Source organism: Canis aureus, chromosome 10 (assembly GCF_053574225.1).
Source record: "Canis aureus isolate CA01 chromosome 10, VMU_Caureus_v.1.0, whole genome shotgun sequence".
In the NCBI taxonomy this organism is placed as follows: Eukaryota; Metazoa; Chordata; class Mammalia; order Carnivora; family Canidae; genus Canis; species Canis aureus.
The window spans coordinates 14,018,842-14,026,137 of record NC_135620.1 but is presented as its reverse complement, the minus strand read 5'-3'; the positions used below and the strand labels follow the sequence as shown (position 1 = coordinate 14,026,137).

The following is a 7,296-nucleotide window of genomic DNA, read 5'->3' as shown; positions in this document are numbered from 1 at the left end:
TAAGAGTAAAATAACATGGCTCAAGCCCCTAGTCCTGGCTGCCCAGAGGCACCCCCACCCAAGAAGCCTACTTGGGGAAGAAGCGTCCAGGGTGTTTCTGCATCTGCTCCCAAAGCTGTCTGCACCTATAGAGCCTCTTGGTTCCGTACATCACTCTTGGCTATCCCACTCTTCCCATTTTTGTACTTTAAATACAAGACTATCAGACTTCTGCTGGAAAGGCAATAGAGAGTAATTACAGCTCAGGCCATTAGCCATTCCTATTCTAAAATTCCTCAGCTATCTTCATCATATAAAATCTCTTGTACAGCTTTCTCTCCAGCCTCTGCCTGCCATCATAATGCTTGGGCCTCTGTCTTTTCTAGGTTATCCTCAATCCCCCACAATAGCTGCCACTAAGGCTCCAACAGCCAATTTTCTTGTTAATAGTGGCCATAAAAGTGGGCTTAGCTAGTTACTCATGGTTATGAAAAGAACTGTTCTGGAGGGGGGTGTCTCTGGTTCTAGACTTCAAACCCTAGCCAAAGTCTCTTGTTGATATGCAACTTCATCTAGATGAAAAATACAATCAAATTTGTTCTAGAAAGCAAATCCCAATGTATGTTTGTTTGCATAACAATGTTTCTTTAGTGGCAGGTGTTTTTTGTTTTGTTTTGTTTTTTGTTTTTTGTTTTTTTACCTCTGGGAAGATTTGGAATATAGAAATGAGGAAGCAGTTAATCCACATTATTAAGATATTTTTGTTAAGGAATAATCTTACTTAATAAGAGATTATTTATGTATTTATTTAGAGAGTGTGAGCAGGGGGCAAGGGAGAGGGAGAGGGAGAGAGAAAATCTCAAGCAGACTGTGTGATGACCATGGAGCCTGTTGCAGTGCTTGATCTCATGACTCTGAGATCATGACCTGACCTGAAATCAAACATCAGATGCTTAACCGACTGAGCCACCCAGGTGCCACAGGAATAATCTATATTTAGATATTTACAATGTTTCAGATAATTTGACCTGTTAGGAGGGCCCTGTGATTCCAATTTAACACAAGTGTATAACTGCTTTATATTTGTGATTTTAAGTAAAAATCTTATGAAATTCTCAGACCAATTAAGAGAATTTAAGATTTATCTTCTCTATATATTTAACTCCTTTGATTTATAAGATTCAATTAAGGAACATAGGGTTTCTTTGCAGTGATGTAGATGTTTAAATATTGATTGTGATGATGGTTGCACAACACTGTGAATAAAATAAAGCCACGGAATTATATACTTCCGTATATGTGTATACTTTTAAGTAGGCTTCGTGGGCATGGAGCCCAACGTGGGGCTCATGACTCTGAGACCAAGAGTTGGACACTTAGCCTACTGAGCCACATAGGTACCCCTGAATTATATACTTTCAATTGTAGGTTTTAAATGGGAGAATTGCATGGCAGCAATGTCCACAATAGCCAAACTGTGGAAGGAGCCCCGATGTTCTCAGCCATCAGAAAGGACAAATACCCACCATTTGCTTCGATGTGAATGGAACTGGAGGGTATTATGCTGAGTGAAATAAGTCAATCGGAGAAAGATAATCATCATATGGTTTCACTCATATGTGGAATACAAGAAATAATTAAAGGGATTATAAGGGAAAGGAGGGAAACTGAGTGGGGAAAATTAGAGAGGGAGACAAATCATGAGAGATTCCTAACTCTGGGAAACGAACAAAGGGCTGCAGAAGGGGAGGGGGGTGAGGGATGGGGTAACTGGGTGATAAACATTAATGAGGGCATGTGATGTGATGAACACTGAGTATTATGCTATATGTTGGCAAATTGAATTTAAATAAAATATTTAAATAAAAAAATAAATGGGAGAATTGTATGGCATGTGAATCATTAACAGAGCTGTTAAAAGAATCATTTGAGGGATGCCTGGGTGACTCAGCCATTGAGCCTCTGCCTTTGGCTCAGGGTGTGATCCTGGGGTCCTGGGATCGAGTCCCATATTGGGCTCCCTATGGGGAGCCTGCTTCTCCCTCTGCTTATGTCTCTGCCTCTCTCTGTGTGTCTCTCATGAATAAATAAATAAAATCTTAAAAAAGAATCATTTGAGTTATTGAGATGGTTGGTTTGTGAGTCAACTGTAACACTGAAAAATAAAATAAATACAGCACTGAAAAATTCAATGTAAGAATATTTAAGAGCATTACATGCAGTTGTAAAAGCCACCCTCAAAAGATATTAAGATTGTTCTTACTTTTAAAATTAGAGATTCAGTTATAAGCCTTGTGAAAATAAATCTAGACACAAGAAACACACAACATGTATGCACTGTTTTGTTTTTTAAGACTTTATTTATTTATTCATGAGACACACAGAGAGAGAGGCAGAGAGAGGCAGAGAGACACAGGCAGAGGGTGAAGCAGGCTCCATGCAGGGAGCCAGACACAGGACTCCATCCTGGGTTCCCAGGATCATGCCCTGGGCCAAAGGTGGCGCTAAAATGCTGAGCCACCTGGGCTGCCCTGTATGCACTGTTTTTGTTATTTAACTAAATTAACAGTTACTTTATCTATATAAACAGTTTCCAAATATGTTCAAAGGAAGAAATCCAGTGGAGAGGCAGCGTCATTCACTCCAACAAAATGTGCCAGCGATTCACGTGTTTAAAATAAACAATGATTTTGAGTCTAAATACTATTAGCCCAGGTCACTTGATTTACAACCATGGTGATAAATAAATGAGTTTTTAGAAAACACTAACTATGGCTCTGGTCCTGTGCTGATGTGTTTGTGTATATCATCTCTGTGCTTTTCTTAGAAACTGATGGCATGTGATTTATTTGAGAGCTCTCTTTCTCCAAATCCCCCTCTCTAGATTGTTCCAATGTAGAGATGGACAAAGAAGGGCCTCTTGGGACATTGTCAGATACAGTGATGGGAAGATGCAGAGATGCCCTGCAGGTTCCATTGTGTCCTCACTGTCCTTACTGTCCTAAATCCCTGCAGCCCAGCTGTGGCCCCAGGCTCACCACATGATGTGTAGTTGTGGACTAAACAGCCCATGGTTTGGACAGGAAAGTTTCCCCTTCTTTCGCCACCTTACTCACAAATCACGTTCCCCAAAGGTATGGCTTGGGGATCCAGTCAGTGTAGTTTGGATTACTCACCACCCCGCGAGGACCAGCATCTGGAGGGTTCCATCCAAGGTACTGCATATTGGAAAATAGATAACTTTTCGTAAAGGAAAGCAGACTTTGGGTAGGGCTAATGAGAGGGGTTCCAGTCTTCTGAACTTCCCTGCCTGGGCATCGGACATGTGGCTGAAGCATCTTACAGGGTTCCGCCCCGCTACCATCTAACTGCAGATGCATGAGCAACTCTAAGCAAGAGCAGCAGAACTGCCTCATTGAGACTAGACAGGCCAAAGAATTGTGTTTAAGCTGTTAAATTTTAGAGGGCTCTGGAGCAATACATAAGTGAAAAATCTGGGTGCAACAGGATTTTTCTGGATATGGCATCACCGGGGCCGCACACTTGAGAGCACCTGCTACTCTGACCTGGATGGAAATACTTCAGAGTGGAGGGGGCATTTCTCATCCCATAGATCTGAATGCATGTCTCTCACTCTGCTAATTACTGTAGCTGCTAGTGCGTTCCCTTTACTTTTGTATTCTTTACCTGGGGCGGAGGGGGTGGGGTGGTGCGGCTCAGTGTCTTTGAGAACCACAACCACTTTTCTGAGTCCCTGTCTTTGGACGTGTTTCAGGATGAACATATTTTGAATTTTAGACTGTTTGCTTTCTTTCTTGCATGGAATTGTAAATATTTCATTGGTAGCAGTTAATATTCTTTTCCAGCTTTCTTAAAAAGATAAGTTATTTTCTCTCTGTATAATTATGTTCTTTTCCAAGATAACTTCTTTTGGAGAAGAAGATAGTTTCCTGTAGTTAATCTGCCTTCTTGATACAGTTCTGTTTATCCATTTATATTTTCCCCAAAGTTTTGTGATCTAATACATTGATTTTCTGCCATATTCAACTTGCTTTTAACTGCCTATGTTTGTAGACATAATAGCATCAGTGCTTAGAAGACCAGACTCTGAGTCAGACTACTTTGGATTGAATTCAGGGTGAACCACGTAGTAGTTAGATATACTCTCAGTAGTGTGTATCTTGGCTGAGATATTTAACTTCCATCAAATCCTTTTCATACCCTGGGGAGAAAATAGAGAAAGTAGCAATGCCTAACCTATGGGAACATTGAAAGTATTAAATGAAAAAAAAAAAAAATCAGCTGGCACATGGGAAGCACTTGATAAGCGGTTGATGGTATTATAGGGAAACTTTATTAATAATAAAGGGAGAAGTTAAAATCACCAACCCTGATTTTAATTTATCAAGTAGGTGCATGTTCATAAATGAAATCCTGGAAAACAAGTGGGAAAAAAAAACCTATATTATATAGGTTTTTCACTCTATATTATATCACCTAGAGAAAATCACTGTTCACATTTTGATTTCATTTATATGCATGTGTAACAAAACGTTATTGTGATTTCCATACTACATTTTTTATATTTAACATTATACCCTGACCATTTCTACAAAGAAATAAATATTATTCCACACAATTATGTCTAATGGCTACATGATACTGTAATAATAACCATCATAATTCCTTTTCTTTTTTCTTTTTCATTTTCTTTTGCAAACATGAATTTAGCTTTTGTTTAAAATCTTTAATGCATACTAATTGTCTCAGGATCAAATTTACCTTTTTTTAAAATTTTAATTCCAGTATAGTTAACATACAGTGTTATGTTAATTTCAGATGTACAGTACAGTGATTCAACAATTTTTTAAAAGATTTTTATTCATTTATTCATGAGAGACACAGAGAGAGGCAGACACATAGGCAGAGGGAGAAGCAGGGTTCCTGCGGGGAACTCAGTGCAGGACTTGACCCCAGGGCCCCGGGATCATGCCAGGCCTGAGACAAAGGCACTCAACCACTGAGCCACCCAGGTGCCCCTGATTCAAGAATTGTATACCTTACTCAGAGGTCATCATGATGACCATGATTATCTTTCGTGATTACCTATATAGACACACAGTAAGTCTCTTTAACCAGGTCCCCGATTTTGGATATTTAAGCTATATCCAATTTTCCCCTCTTAGAGACTACTGTGCATAAGTTCACATAGTGAACTTGTTTGCTCCCATGTGTGACTATTTTTTCAGGATAAATTCTGAGAAACTGGATTATTTTAAAACTATCAAAAACTTGTATCACGTATTTTTCAAGTTGTTACCTATTGTTGAAATGTCTCTCATAGGAAGTATATCTTTACTTGTTGTTTTTTTTTTTTTTTGCTGCAAAAAGCTTTATTGTCTCCATTTGGTCCACGTTTTGGGAAAGGGCTCCAGAATGGTTAAAAAGCTGCCTAGTGGCTGCATGGGAAAAGGTTCAGGCACAAGCCCTGGCACCGGAGGGGGGGGGGGGGGTTGCCAGAGGAGCCCCTCAAAGGCTGCTGGTCTCCAGGGGCTCCTAGTCGTGCTTGAGAGTGAGCCTTTCGAAAAGATAGTCGCCCAGCCCAGCCTGGGGGGTGGCCAGCTGCGGAGGTTAGTCAGGTGGTCGCCCGTCTTCTTGATGAGTTTTACCTCCTCATCTAGGAAGTGGTTCTCCAGGAAGTCACAGAGATGGGGATCCGCGCGGGCAGGACCCAGGGCATGCAGATCCAGAAGGGCCTGGTTCCGGCTCTTCTCCAGAAGCAGGGCGGCTTCCGTGGCGTCCAGGGTCTTCCCCCACTCATCTTGGGCGGGTTTCTGCACGTCCTGGAAGAGGGCGCGGCCGCCGCGCTGGTTTTGCATCTTCAAGAAACGCCCCGCGCCCTCGCCCTGGCGCTTCTCCTCAGCCAACTCGCGGAAGAAGTGGCCCCCACCCTCCAGAGCCGCACCGTCACGGTCGAAATAGAAGCCCAGGGATCCCTGGGTGGCGCAGCGGTTTGGCGCCTGCCTTTGGCCCAGGGCGCGATCCTGGAGACCCGGGATCGAATCCCACGTCGGGCTCCCGGTGCATGGAGCCTGCTTCTCCCTCTGCCTGTGTCTCTGCCTCTCTCTCTCTCTCTCTGTGACTATCATAAAATAAATAAAATTTAAAAAAAAAAAAAAAATAGAAGCCCAGAGAGAGGCAGGTGTAGGAGGCCCGCAGGTGCATGTCGGCCAGGCGGTTGACGGCGGCCTCCACCTCGGTAGAAGAATTCTGACGAATCTGGGAGCTCATGGTTGATCCTGGACAAGGAATTAAATTCAAACTTGGGTGTTCGCTGCCGGTGGCAGAAGATGGCCAGGAAGATGGCCCCGAAGGTTGCGACTGGAAAAAAGGTTGGAGGGTGGCCGTTGGCTGGTAGAAGGGGCGTCCCTGGGTCTGTTCCGTCCAAACACTGTTGAAGCAAGAGACAGATCCGCAGGACCGCCGAAAGCACCTATATCTTTACTTGTAATAGCATTCAAGTTCCAGGACAGGAATTTTGGTCTGTATTACAACTGTATCCTACGCATATAGAATAGTGTGAATGAAAAAAAAATGGTTTTCAGTAAAGGAAACAAAAAATATTTTGAGTACATTTCAATGTGGACTAATATGAGTGAGATGATTTTGAAGACCTCTGCCAATAATATAGAACTTGACTGAAAAAAAAAATAAATAAAAGAAGGGGTATGGCTATCCAGGAGGCAGTCAACAGCATCTGCTGCACAAGTAAAAACATAGCTTTCCAGTCTTGAATTATCATGCACATGTTACTTCCAGTTAAATTTGTAGCAATATTCTTGATTGCTGTATTAGAATTTAGGAGGATAATTGTTTCTGGTATAGTTAAATGCTATTACAAGAAACCAAATAAGCATATATTAAACATTAGAATGCTTTCAGCTTTCAGTTGTAGTTTTCTTAAAACACACAAATACGTGCACACAAACACACAGTTCTGGCCCTTGAGACTCGAGGAGAAGCCTGCCTGGTGTGTAATGGGAAATTCTGAGAAATTCTTCCTTCATCTTAAAAAGAGTCTCAGGGAAGAAAAGAGACTTTGCTTTCTTTTTCCTGTCTCTGAACATTGTATTCATTTCTCAAATTATCCATGGTGGGGAGGTTAGTCTGAGGATGAGGCTGATGGGCCAAGGAGGCAAAACAGAGATATGGAAAGAATCCATCCCTGGAAATGTCACTGAGCTGCCAACTTTAACCCTCCTGAAACCACCCTATCTCATGACCATTTATCACGTAAGAATCAATTTTCCTGTTGTT

The 7,296-nt window shown here is 41.8% G+C and overlaps 1 pseudogene; it reads right to left on the bottom strand.

Moving 5' to 3' along the window:
• Positions 1-5,372: 5,372 nt before the first annotated feature.
• LOC144322813 (ferritin light chain pseudogene) lies at positions 5,373-6,270 on the bottom strand (annotated as a pseudogene).
• Positions 6,271-7,296: the final 1,026 nt, after the last annotated feature.